This window comes from Macrobrachium rosenbergii, chromosome 27 (genome assembly GCF_040412425.1).
Source record: "Macrobrachium rosenbergii isolate ZJJX-2024 chromosome 27, ASM4041242v1, whole genome shotgun sequence".
NCBI lineage: Eukaryota > Metazoa > Arthropoda > Malacostraca > Decapoda > Palaemonidae > Macrobrachium > Macrobrachium rosenbergii.
Genome location: NC_089767.1, coordinates 1,413,540 through 1,427,402, shown reverse-complemented (window position 1 = coordinate 1,427,402; position 13,863 = coordinate 1,413,540). Strand labels below are relative to the sequence as shown.

At 44.9% G+C, this 13,863-nt stretch overlaps 1 protein-coding gene across 2 annotated transcripts in view; it reads left to right on the top strand.

Moving 5' to 3' along the window:
- The window catches only part of Polr1E (RNA polymerase I subunit E), a 143,491-nt gene that overhangs the window by 2,306 nt on the left and 127,322 nt on the right, over window positions 1-13,863 (top strand). The window lies entirely within an intron of this gene.

Sequence of the window (13,863 nt, the reverse complement as noted above, 5' to 3'; positions counted from 1 at the left end):
ACGCCAGAGCGCTAGATAATATTTAAATAACTAGGTAGTTAAACACCAGAATAAGGTTATGAATTGAATAAATATATTACGTGTTCATTATAATTCATTTGAAAATATTTGTTGTTAGAGCAAACCAGATTCCTTAGACAAATTTCAATGCTTTTGCTGTGAACATTACGATGTAGCTATTTTTTGCGTTTTCTTATTTTTTAAAATTATTATTATATATTACATACAGCGTAATATATATTTGTTCCGACACGATATACAAACGGTCGGTCCTTTACATTAGGAATTACTTTCAGCATAGGCTGGAAACGGCCATTAAACTCTTGAGCAAGGTGGTTAGGCTGTAACTACTGCCAGGTAGGCGGGAATACCCACCTGCCTGGATGTAAACATTCCAGTTTGCTTTTGGGCATCATGCGTTGCAGACGTGGTTTCGGTTCTCTCCGCCTGACTGTCGTTAAGCTTTTATTATCCCGGTGGGATCTTAATGTATTTTTCTGTATATATTACGTGTGTTTGATATTTCTGACACGATATACAAACCCTCGCTCCTTTACATTAGGAATTACCTTCAGCTTAGGCTGGAAATGGCCATTGAACTTTCGAACAAGGTGATTAGGCAGTTAACTACCGTCCGGGAGGCGGGAGCACCGCCTGCCTGGATGTAAACATTCCAATTTGCTGTCGGCCGTCATGGAATGCGGACGTTGTTCTTCGCTCACTGCCCTTCAAATTTCCCGGTGGCGTTTTTCCTTACTTTTGCTTGATCATGAATGTTGATAAGCCTTCTAAGCCCTCTATCCCCAGCGTGTGTGCCCTGGGGTGGGAGGCAAAAGATGTAATACTTTTCAATCTAGCGTCAACACGGACCCACACGCCCTTTGCTCAACTTGCAGGGGATGTCTGTGTTCGCGCGACGCTCCCTGTAGTGAGTGTTGTGCCTGGTCTCCCGAGCAGTGGAAGAGGTTCGAACGGAGGAGACGCTACTATTGGAAGCCCACCAAGGAATCGTCTGAGGGTAACATGCCCCCGACAACTCCAGTGGTGGCTAATCCATCGGGATCGTTCCTCCCTTCCGGCGAACTTATCCTGCTTGCTCCGTATCCCTCGGGGTGAGGACTCCCCCTCCCCTTCTTCGTTCGTTTCATCTGGTGTGGAAGGGTGTGGGGGAGCGGTTGCTCAGGACATCCTTTCAGGTGCTTCCCCTCGTTCTAGGGGGGAATTTTTTCCCCCCGAGCGAGTGGAGGCTACCCATTTTGACCCAACTGCATCCTCAGGTTTTGTGGGTGGAAGTGCCTTCCATGGACCAGGTATCAGAATTATCTTCTGCTTTGCTACACCTGGGTCTACCTGATGTTCTGTCACTGGAGGGCCTGGTGTCCCACTTGTCTGGCACTCTAGTGACAGCCCACTCAGCTGCTGCTTCCACCCCCACCACTGTCACCATGTCAGCGTTTGGGAAGCTACCTGTGACGGTGGCTTCACATCTTGACACCCAGGTCTTGGCTGCCCCTATCACTCACCATCCTGTACCGCTGCCCCCTGGGTTCCTGGCCTCGTTATCTCGACCTGGTCCTTCGTATATGGTGACGTTGTCAGTACCGTAAGTATCTATGCCTGCTCCAGTTGCTGACCCTGGCTTGTTCATGGCAATGGTCCTGGCTCCTAGCTCTCAGTCCCTCGGCCTGGCCTGGTTGCTAGCGCGCCACCCATGCCTTCAACCCTGGCTCGGCCCGGCGTGGCTGCTCTGGCGCCACCCGTGCCTTCAATCCTGGCTCCTTCACTGGACATTCCTGGCTGCCATGCTAATGTTTCTGCCCCGGCAACTGCTGGCCCAAGCACTGTCTACACTGCCTGGGTTGCGCCTGCTGCTGTGGCCCCCCTGGTTGCTTCTGAGTCTCTGGCTGCTCCTGCATGGTTTGGGGACCTGACCTCGATCCTGAGGAAGATGGTGAAGAAGAAGTCAAAGAAGAGATCGCGGAAGGTGTCGTCGCCTTCATCTTCATCTGCTGCCTCTTCTTCCTCTTCTCCTTCTGAGGCTACCCAGCCAAAGAAGAAGAAGCCTGCCTCCCTCCCCCCCCAAGAAGTCTTGCACCAAGACCTCTAAGGGACTGCCTCCTTCCACAGAGAAGGCAGTGGGATCTCTCGCTGGCTCTTCCCAATCCATGGATCAAGGAACCGCTGCTCTGGCCCCCGGGTCAGTCGCATCGGGAGCCAAGGGCGTGCAGACCATGGTCCGCACTCCCCCTGCTGCACCAAAGAAACCTGCTTCTAAGGCCAGCATGTCCACGTTGGACACTTGCTTGCGAGTCACTCTGAGTACCCAGGTTTCCAAGGAGACCCAGTAACCCCAGTCTGGTATGGGAGAATCCTCTCTCCGTACAGACTCGGGCGTGGGGTGATAGAATGAGTTGGACATGCAGGTGCCCTGACTCTTCCTGCTGGTAATTCTGCAAGTGCCAAGCTAGGTTCCCGGGATGGTGTATCGGTCCCTCGAGTCCGGACACCTGGAAAAGCAGAGAAGAGGTCCTCTGCTCAGTCTTCCCAAGAGGTTACGGCCTCGAAGAAGAATGGGGCGCGTCTAGAGGACAGCGCAATTTCACGCCAGCCAGCTGCGCGCCCGACTCATCCCAATACCCTGGCCATGTCTGCGTGGCCAGCCTGGCTTGGGGGAGGCGAGCACGCGGCTCCACTCTCCTCAGGAGATTGCTTCGCCCAGGCGAAAGCGCTCTCCTCGACCTGGGCTGCCGTCATCACCTCAGGTTGGTGATCGCTCCCGGCCTGCTGCCCCTGTTGGTTCTGCCAGCAAGGCCAGTGGGAGCGCCCGATCCTCCTCGCCTGTCCCCTCTACCTCCTGGGCTCCTTCCAGGGGGCATGAGTCAGACAGGAGGCACTCTGGCGAGTTGTCTCCCCAGAGTTCTACCTCGGGGGCGTACGTGCCTGGCTCGGTCCTCGGTTCGAATGGGTCTTACGCCCTCATGGTGCAGGAAGGATCACGGGGGTCTGCTTAGGTTCTCCCTCCTGCAGGGAGAGTAGATCGCGAGGACCGCACCCTGAAAGGACTCGAGGGTCCTCTCCCCCCAGGATGCGGACACCCCTGAGATACAGAGGACGTTTGCTGAGGTTTTTGTGCTGATTTGTCAGCACAACGACCTCGGGGAACGGACCACGGCTTCGTCTGTGGATCATCCGTCGCGCCTCGAATCCTACTGGGGACCCAAGAAGGAACCCAAGGCTTTGGGGGGGCTGCCGTGGTCCACACTTGCCGAGGGGATCCTTGATCAAGTGAATGGTCTTGTGTCTGGGCAAGACAATTCGCTCAGATCGAACCACTCGGACAAGCTTCTTCCCCCTCCTCTGCCTCGCCAGAAGCGCTTCTACGCTCCGTTGGAGAGGGCATTGCCGCCTAAACAGGTTGACCAGGACCTGGTTCTCCTGGATCTGGGTCTTATGTTGCAGCAACTTACCAGAGAGCATCTCCCTCTCTCAGCAAGAAGCTGCAACCCTGGAAGCCACCGCCATGGCGGCCTTCCAGGCAGTCTCCTGGCTGGATCTGTGGTCCTTCACAGTATCCAAGGTGGCTGCTTCCTCTGACGCTATTGTACCCAGGGAGGACTCCACCTTCGGGAGACTATGCCAGTCTGGAGGTAGGGCCATCTCCTACCTCGCCCACCAGACGGCAAACCTGTGGGCTAACCTGGTCCTGAAGCGAAGGGACGCCATTCTCTCTCGCTTCTTCAGGTCTGTGGGGGCTCGAGTCGGCAGTGACCCTGCGGAATGGACCGTTGTTGGGTTCCGCCTCTCTCTTCCCTAGAGAGTTGGTGGACGCTGCGGTGGATAAGTGCCGGGCTGATGACAGCGACTGGCTTGTCCACCAGGCAGTGGCCAAGACACCTGGATCTTCGCATTCCATTGCAGCCAGGCCCTGGGGCCAGGCTAGCATTTCCTCGGCCCCTAAGAAGTCCCAGTCTTCAAAGGGGTCCCATGGAAACATCCAGCCTTCTTCCTCTAGAAAGAGCGTGTCTTCCCGCCCCTTTCAGCCCGTTTTCCAATCCAGAAAAGGGGGCAAGGAGAAGAAGAAGGGGAAACGCTAGGGGCGGCGTTCCCCCCCAAATGCTGCCGAAGTTGGGGGGTGCCGGTCAAGCCATTGGGCAACATGGCAGCGACACAGAGCCGAGGCCTGGATAGTGGATGTCCTTCAGGAGGGATATCTACTACCCTTCGAGTCTCGGCCTCCCTTCACCTACTCTCCGGTCCATCTCCGCACATACATCCAAGGAACTCCTAAGGACTCTGCACTACAGCAAGAAGTGCAAGCCATACTGAGCAAGGGTGCTGTGGAAGTCGTATCGGACCAGTCTCCAGGCTTTTTCACGATGGAAACAGCGCAATCTGTGCTTGCTTCCATCAGGGAGAACGACTTCATGCTTACAGTGGACTTCAAGGATGCGTATTTTCAGATACCCATTCATCCATCCTCTCGCAAGTACCTCCGCTTTATCCTCGGGGAGATGGTCTTCCAATTCAGGGCATTCTGCTTCTGGCTCTCGACCGCTCCCCAGGTATTCACGAGAGTCTTCTCTCTCATGTCAGCTCGGGCCCACTTGCACGGGATACGTCTGGTTGAGGTACCTCAACGACTGACGAGCTCCCGCTCGCAGTTGCTACAGGACAGGGATCGACTCCTCGAGTTTTGCTGCGATTTTGTGATCTTGATGAACCTCGAGAAGTCAGATCTCACCCCCAAGCAGAGGATGAAGTACTTGGGCATGCTGATAGACTCGGTGGCAGTGAAAGTCTTTCCCTAGGACTCTCGTATCAACAGGTTCAGGCAGGCAGCACAGCTGTTCCTGTCACAACAGGAGCAGCCAGCCCGGCAATGGCAAGTCGTCATCGGTCACCTGTGGTTGCTGGAGAAGTTGGTACCTCATGGGCGTCTTCACCTGCGGTCTGTACAATGGAGGCTACAGGAGTATTGGTCCCAGTCCTGAGACCCCCTGTCCTTTCTCATCCCTCTTTCCGAGGAGGTGAGAGAGGACCTTCGCTGGTGGATGGACGACAGGAACCTCTTGATAGGAGTATCCCTGCTTACTCCCCCTCCAGACATGCTGCTGTTCTCAGATGTATTGACCAAGGGATGGGGCGCACACCTGGAGGAGTTGCTGACTTCGGGAGTGTGGCACCAAGACGACAAGCACCTTCACATCAACATCCTGGAACTCAAGGCGGCCTTCCTGGCTCTCCAAGAGTTCCAGTATCGAGTGATGGGACACTGCGTGGTACTGATGGGCGACAATACCACCGAAGGGGCATACGTCAACAAGCAGGGGTGTTGAGCATCCCTCCCGCTCCACCAGTTGACAATGCAGGTGCACAAGTGGGCCGTGGCTCACTCGGTAGAGCTGTCAGCCAGGTACATTCCAGGCAAGAGGAATGTCGTGGCAGACAAGCTCAGCCACCAGAATCAGGTGATAGGAACCGAATGGTCCCTTCACTCGGAAGTGACGGAAAGGCTATTCGACCTGTGGGGCGTCCAGTCATTGACCTGTTCGCCACCCAGCACAACAGAAAACTCCAGGTCTTCTGCTCGGTCATCCCGGACCCATGGGCTGCTGTGGAGGACGCGTTCCAGCACCCGTGGGACAACCTCGACATTTATGCCTTTCCTCCGTTCTGTCTGATTCGCAGAGTGATCAACCAAGTGATGATCACTCCGAATCACAGAATGATTCTGGTGGCAACCAAATGGCCGCAGGCCGTTTGGTATCCCGACCTGCTAGCTCTCCTCTCCGAGGGGGAGAGAGAGATCCCCCCCCTGGCCCAACCTGCTGTGTCAACCCCACGTAGAGCGGTACCACCTGGTAGTGCAATCCCTTTGTCTTCACAGCTGGAGGTTATCCGCCATCTCCTGCGAGCGAGAGGCTTTTTGCGTTGCGCAGCAACAGAGATGGCTGGATACCTCAGATGATCCTCCACAGCGGTATACCAGGGAAAGTGGTCTGTCTTCTGTGGTTGGTGTCGTCAACGGGGTATCTCTCCGGTCAGAGCTACTATTCAGCAGTTCAGCAGGTAGCGGACTTCCTCGTCTTCCTTCGCTGAGAGAAGCCTCTCTCCATTTCAGCTGTGAAAGGCTACCGTACTGCACTCAGCCTAGTCTTGCAGCTGAAAGAAGTAGACATCTCTTCCTTCTTCGAGATTTCCCTACTGATGAGAAGCTTCGAAAGGTCTTGCCCACCCAGGGATCTCAGGCCCCCTGCGTGGGATGTGACTCTCGTTCTAAGGAGCCTGACTCGTGCACCGTACGAGCCTTTATGAGAGTCGTCAGACAGGGATCTGACCCTCAAGACCGTCTTCCTGCTGGCCCTGGCATCGGCGAAGAGAGTTGGCGAACTGCACGGACTTTCCTTCGATGTTAAACGCTCGAGTGGATGGGGATCAGTTACACTCGATTTCATCCCAGATTTCGTAGCAAAGACTCAGAATCCTTCGGTCCCTGATGCACGGTTTGAGTCCTTCATGAGCCCCTCCCTAGAGGACTTTGCAGGTAATGAACCAGACGAGATGCTACTGTGTCCTTTTAGAGTGCTGCGGCACTATCTGAAGAGGACTTGACGTCTCCGGCCTGAGTGTCGACGACTCTTTGTTAGTACTGGCTCGACCAAGAAAGAAGTGTCCAAGAACACCATCTCTTTCTGGCTTCGTGAGATGATAAGGAGAACGTATTCCTGCTGTAGGAGAAGACGACACCAGTATGCTTCATCTGAGAGCTCACGAAGTCCGTAGCATTGGTCCGTCCCTCGCATTCTGGAAGAACATGTCGGTTGTGCAGGTGCTGAAGGCAGGTGTGTGGTCCCAACAGACCACCTTCACCTCCTTCTATTTCTGGGATGTTGCTCACAAGTCCTTGGACACTTTTTCCTTGGGTCCTGTGGTGGCTGCTCAACAAGTTTTGTAGCTCACCCGGCTCCTCTAACAGGACAGGTTGCATCTCGCCTAAGATGTACGGTTGTGATTGGGAGAATGAATGTTGAGTGACTGGCCTCTCTTCTTTCTCCCCATCCTGGCTCTCTTCCCACGGGCAAGTTCTTCCTAGCCTACTTTGCATGAACTGACGATTCCTCTTTCATGCAAAGGGACTCAGAAGTCTGACAATTGATCCCGCGTTTCTTACAACCCGATCATTTTGTCAGAGGCAGTTTTCCCTTCCTCGCTCTGTCAACCAGGAAGGGAAGACAAGGTGTGGTGAACTCAGTCAGTTCAGGAGATTCACTCAGATTCCTCCCTCCAACCAGTGAGTCTTCGTAATGTAAAGGACAGAGGGTTTTGTATATCGTGTAGGAACAAAACACAATTTTTAAGAGTAAATTTTATTTTTCCTAACTATGCAAACCCGAGGTCCTTTACATTTCATGCCCACCTCATGCCACCCCTCATTCTGATACCTGGCCCACAAGGCAAATTGGAATGGTCTTCCTCCTGAATTATTTTTCTGAAAACTCATATCCCATTTTTGTATTTTCAAAGTTTTGAAAAATTTTTTAAATGAAAGGTTTTGTCCCAGACCGGTGTACAGTACTGCTAGTAAAGATGTAAAGTACATTAAATTGCCTTACCTTGGTCATAGTAGCTATATGGTCTGAAAAAAGTTACAAGAAATACTTAAGCATTGTTTCCCTCAACTTAGTTTCTGGTTTGTTTTCAATAATCCTTTTACTGTAAATTCGCTTTTGAGAGAGAAGCCTACTCTGCCTGTGGACCTTAATTCCTGTGTTGTTTACTTGTTCACTTGTTCGCAGTGTGGTCTGCGATACGTGGGACCCAGTTCCCGCTGGCTCAGACACAGAAGTTTGGAACACAGAGCTCTTTCTATTAGAACTAGGTTTCCTCTTTCCATACCACCCTTTTCTGCCATTAGGGAACACAGTTTAGCACAGGACCATCCTTTCACTGACCAGGATTTTCAGGTACTGTCTTTTAGTTCTTGATTTCAGAGTCACTGGTTATTAAAAAGATGAAACCGGAATTGAACAACTCGTCTGGTTTTCAACTAGCTATCGTGTAATTTCATAGTAGGTACACAATTGGGTCGTTAAATATTTTACTTTGTGAATGGTAGTTTGTTTACATTTCACCTTATTTTTATATTTTTATGTTTGTGTTCGTTTTAAATTTTTTTATATTTTGCGTCTCACCCTTAAAGTTTGTATTTACTGTTCGTTTTATATATTTGGTTAGTATTTTTGCTGAAGATTTATTATGACAATTCATTTGATTGTAATTTCATTGATTCTTATCCTTGGTTTTTCAGCCTGATGATGAGGTTTAAACCTCGAAACCTCATATAATAAAGAATGTCCTTCCTGGTCTTGGCAATATTATTCATCATTAAGCTTTAAGATTTCCAAGTAGCTGCCCAATGGAGACTATATATATATATAATATATATATATATATATATATATATATATATATATATATATATATATATATATATATATAAATATATAAATATATAAATATATAAATATATAAATATATAAATATATAAATATATAATTATATAAATATATATATAATATATATATTATATATATATATATATATATATATATATATATATATATATATATATATATATATATATATATATATATATATATATATATATATATATATATATATATATATATATATCTCAGGTTGAAGAGGTAAAGTAAATGTCTCTTACAAGAACAAGTTTCGCTGGAGTTTCACATCACATGATGCATCCTCAAGGCTGGAAATACAGACAATAAATTAAAAACAATGGGTCTTCTTTAAAAATTGTTTTACAACTACAAAAAAAATTAAAACAAGAACTTGGAACACCTACCAAGGCAAGAGCTAAAGTGACTAGTCCGGGATATTTTTTTGAAAGAATGTTTTATGATGGAGAGTAAACAAACAGGCAGTTATGTTATAAACAGTTGTCTGGATGACGATTGGGTGTTTAGTGTTGGTACATTAGTTTTTATGAAAAGCGACTCCAACACCATCAAGATCTTCGTCGACTTAGATCAATTTTAAAATCATTAATATCCAAGCGGGTACCACAAATCTTGGAATGATTCCAACATTGGATAACCTTTGGACAATGTAACCTCCTGAAGCTGACATACTGGGAGCAAGAAACGACCTTGAGAAGCCTCCTAGTACATCCAACGTAGGTTCCCTGACTACATCTGGGACAGGTATATTTATAGATGACAAAATATATTTAGAGGGTTTCGTGGAATCAACTTCAGATGAAACCTGGCAATTCATGATGAATTAAATTCATACATTTCTTTTTAAAACTTTTGTCATGAAGGAAAATAAATACATAATTTTATATGTGGGAATAGGTTGTTCCATTTTTTGAAATTCCAATGGAAATTCATGCTGCGAAAAAATTAGTAAAGAACTCTATCAAAAGTCCAGCTGGAAACAAGAGAATTCGCCCTGTGGAGGAAATTGCCAGCTGTAAATCTGAAGTTGAAATCTAAATATCCGTTCTTTTTCAGAGTGAAGGACAGACTGAGTCCTTCCTTGACATCCAACATTATCTATAACATACCTGTCCCAGAAATACAGAGGCTTCTCAAGGTCGTTTCTGAAACCAAGGTGTCAGCTTCAGGACAGGTTCATTGTCCAATCCCGAATTATCCAAATCATTCCAAGATTTGTGGTACCCGCTTGGATATTAATGATTTTAAAATTGTTGGATCAGAACGACGAGTTGATGGTGTTGGAGTCTTTTCATAAAAAACTAATGTACCAAACTAAAACCCAATTAATAAATAACTGCCTGTTTGTTTCAGTTATAGGTTTCTGCCGTTTGTTTATTTCCTCCCTGTCTTTCTAGTGGCTCTTGCCTTGGTAGGTGTTCCTTTCAAGTTCTTGTTTTAATTTTTTTGTAGTTGTAAATTTTTAAAATTTTTAAAAAGCTTTTCCCATTGTGAAGGAGGAGAATTTCCAAACTTGTTCTTGTAAGAGACATGAATGCCTCACAAAACCTCTTCAACCTGGATGTTTGTAAGGTCAGTCTCCATGTGCCAAAATACTTGATTTAAGTCTCTGTTTTATTCACAGTTTCCAGATATTTGAATGATAGAGTGTAACGTACAATTTTCCTAACGGAATGAGATACTAAGTACAAAACAAACCTTTATTGACAAAATAACAATGAAAAAATAACATTGTTCGAAGAATGAAATCAATGATTCATCATAACTATCAAAAGTTAATTACTTAGGAAATAGAAATGTCATCTGTCAAATCATAAACAGGTCAATTAATAGGTCATCTTTCGTGACTCCCTTCCTGGCAATTTAGGAGGGCATTTGTTGGAATCATCAAAAACCTCTGGGACAGTCTCCATGTGAAAATACACGATTCGAACGTTTCAATTATACAATTAACACAAAGTGCCCAATCTGTACTCCCATTTTATTCCTTAGGCAATGTACACATGAACATACTCCTTCGTGACTTCATTTGAGGTCAAAGTTCGCCAAGACAAGCCTCTGTACTTCAAGGCGTCAGTGTACATGTATCACACACATTACTGAATGCTTTCTTCGAAACTGGATTTTATAACCGGTTCAGATGATGGAGGTTTTAAAGCTGAAACCGCATTTTCTGTGCCCGTGTCTTGTCACTAAGGAGCTTTGCTATTTCCTGTATATGCGAATGGTTCAGCATTTTCCCATCTGCTGTGTATAGTCAAAATGGACCCTGGTGAACAGCTGACCCAACTTTTCAAAGGTTCAGGTGTACCTATGTCATATATATATATATATATATATATCACGAGCAATTATATATATATATATATATATATATATACATACATATACATATACATATACATACATATATATATATATATATATATATATATATATATATATATATATATATATATATATATATATATATATTATATATTTATATTATATATATATATATATATAGATATATATATATATATATATATATATATATATATATATATATATATATATATATATATATATATATATATATATATATATATATATATATATATATATATATATATATATATTTATATATATACATATACATATACATATATATATATATATTTATATATATATATATGGCCGATATATATATATATATATATATATAGGATATATATATATATATATGAATATATATATATATATATAAATATATATATATATATATATATATAATATATATATATTTATAACATACATATACATATACATATACCATTATATATGGGAATATATTATATATATATATATATAGTATATATTACCAATGCAATACACTCCCTGAAAATGAACTAGCCCTTAATCCCACTGAGCAACTCAGTTACCCATCCCATTAACTGGAATTTTAACAGCCAGTGTTACCAATGCTGTCAGGTAAAATCTTGTCACTTGAGCTACCATAACAAACGGTTGCAACGCTGACACAGGTGTTTTTTTTGTCAATTGCTTTTTGTTCACGCTGCTGGAAGGTTGTTTCCTTCTGCAGTGCTAGGTTTTAATCCTATTGCCCGACTTCTCTTTGTATTTTGGACCAAGAGGCAAAGTCCAGTGTATACCAACTGGTGGGCGGGACTCCCACCCATAGTCAGAAGTTAACTGCGTACTCCACCACTTTGTTAAAAGTTAAACGGCTGGTCTCCAGCTGTGCTGAAGGTAATTCCTATTTTAAAAACCTTAGGTTTGTATAGTTAGGAAAAATACAAATTACTTTTAAAATTTGTCATATTTATACATGAAAACTTACAGTATATGTATTAAAAAAACCCAAATCACTATTAAATTGATATACACACCCACAATCACACACTAACACTCTTTTTGTAGACTTAAACTATGAAACAACTTACATATAGAACAACCGCTGCCATTTCAACACCACAGCTGACACTAGATTAACATATTATTCTATTAATTTTTCTAGCAACAGGTCATAAACTTTTCAAGCACATTGGCACAACTTCTCAACTCATCTAACTGTAATCAGTCTTTCATTTTGACTTGCCTTGTTCCTCAAAGTGTTGTGCAGTGTGTCAATCATCATTTTTTTGTAGGGTATTTCTTACTTAAATATTATCTGCAGCTTGTAAACAAAAGGATGATGAAGTTTTCTTTATTAATTTCACTCCACTGAAACAAATTACAAACTACCACCATAAACAAATCCACTAATTACTGTTTTTCCTTGTTTCAAGGCTAAAAAGCCATATCTTTTGTTTTCATTACTGTATATGTTTACAGGAAAGTACTTTAAAAAGATCTCAACTTTTCGCTTCTAACTGCTGGCAGTTTGTATTCGTATAATTTGGCCAACTCTTCATCTGTGATGCTTGATAGCTTGGATTCCTTCCTTAACCCAACTTATGTTTCAGGTGTTGTGGAGCCCCAGGGGCTTAGGGAGTTCTGGCCTTCCCTAGGTTTCAGGGGTGCTGAGTGTGGAGTGTTTGATATCCCACTTGAGGGTCTCCAAAGCCCTTCCTGTAACTTCAGCTACCATGATGTCTACTGGTTCAAGGGCCATCATCATGGGGGTGGTTTCTTCAGTCATGCCTCCAGTATTGTGCCCTCAAGTGATTCCCCTGACTTCATCTTCTCCTCACCCTGTTGTACAAGGCCTGCCACGATTGTAAGAAGTCTAAGAAGAGGAATCGGAAGTCATCGTCGTCCTCGTCTTCATCTTCGTCTTGTCTTCATTATGCGCTATCACCTCCTCCCCTTCTTCCAAAGCTAGCAAGCAGAGGAAGAAGGCGGCTGCCTCTCCCAGCTGTAAGAATTCCTGACAAGGGCTGAAGGCTATGGGAACTTTCGCTGTTGTACCAGTAGCCTTTCAGGAGCACTGGTAGCCTGCACAAGTCTCAGTCTTTGGTCTGAATCCAGAGGCTGTCTGGATTAGCCCTGATATTGGCAAGGTATTGGCGAGACATATGGGTTCTTGTATGTTTGCACTCAGGAGGATGGAATCTGTTTATTCAGGGTTTTCATGAATTTTTTAACCTGTTTCATACATTTTGAAGAATTTCAGTAGGGACTTTTGCAAAATACTATTGGGTTTGGTTGAGCGCTGCAGTACTATCTTGAAGGTATTTAACACTGCAGGTTTGGGGGTTGACAAATCTTCAGTTAGCACTAACAGAGCTAAGGAAGGAGTCTTTCAAGTACACTTCTGGAGGCTCTGTAAATTGATCTGTGGGCATCTTTTCTTTTGGGTGAGAAGAATTGCACCCCAGACAAAAGCTCATGATAATAGGGACATCACCTTATAATTTGCACTGAGAGAGGTGATGGGGTATGATAACCTGCACATTGTTTTACCTGTGGAACGTTGTTCACTAGCCTTGGGCACACTTTCCATGGACCAATGGTGGCTGCTCAACGGTTCAGTTAGCAAGCCCAGCTCCCATTGGCAGGAGACAGGTTAGGAGTGACTGGTTCTCCTTCCTCTCTCTTACTTCCTTCATCTCTGGTGAACAGAGAATCAGAGTGCCATTCTGTTTACAAGCTGGATGGACATGGGTGCAGGTTAGCTATCTGACTGAGCACCAGTCTTTTCATTGGCTGTGAAAGAATGTAAGTTCCCCTGCTTGCTTGTCATGGGGAGAGAACAGACAATAAAGCAAACTTGTTGATCGTATTTACTTGGTTTGACACTTCAGTTGGGTTCTTACAGCCTGATTAAGTAATGGAGTGCAAACCTCTTACTTAATGGTCCAGAAGTCTAATATATGCTACATCCCATATGAACAGTACGCTAAAGGTGTGGGATTCCTTTCTGTGCTCCTAA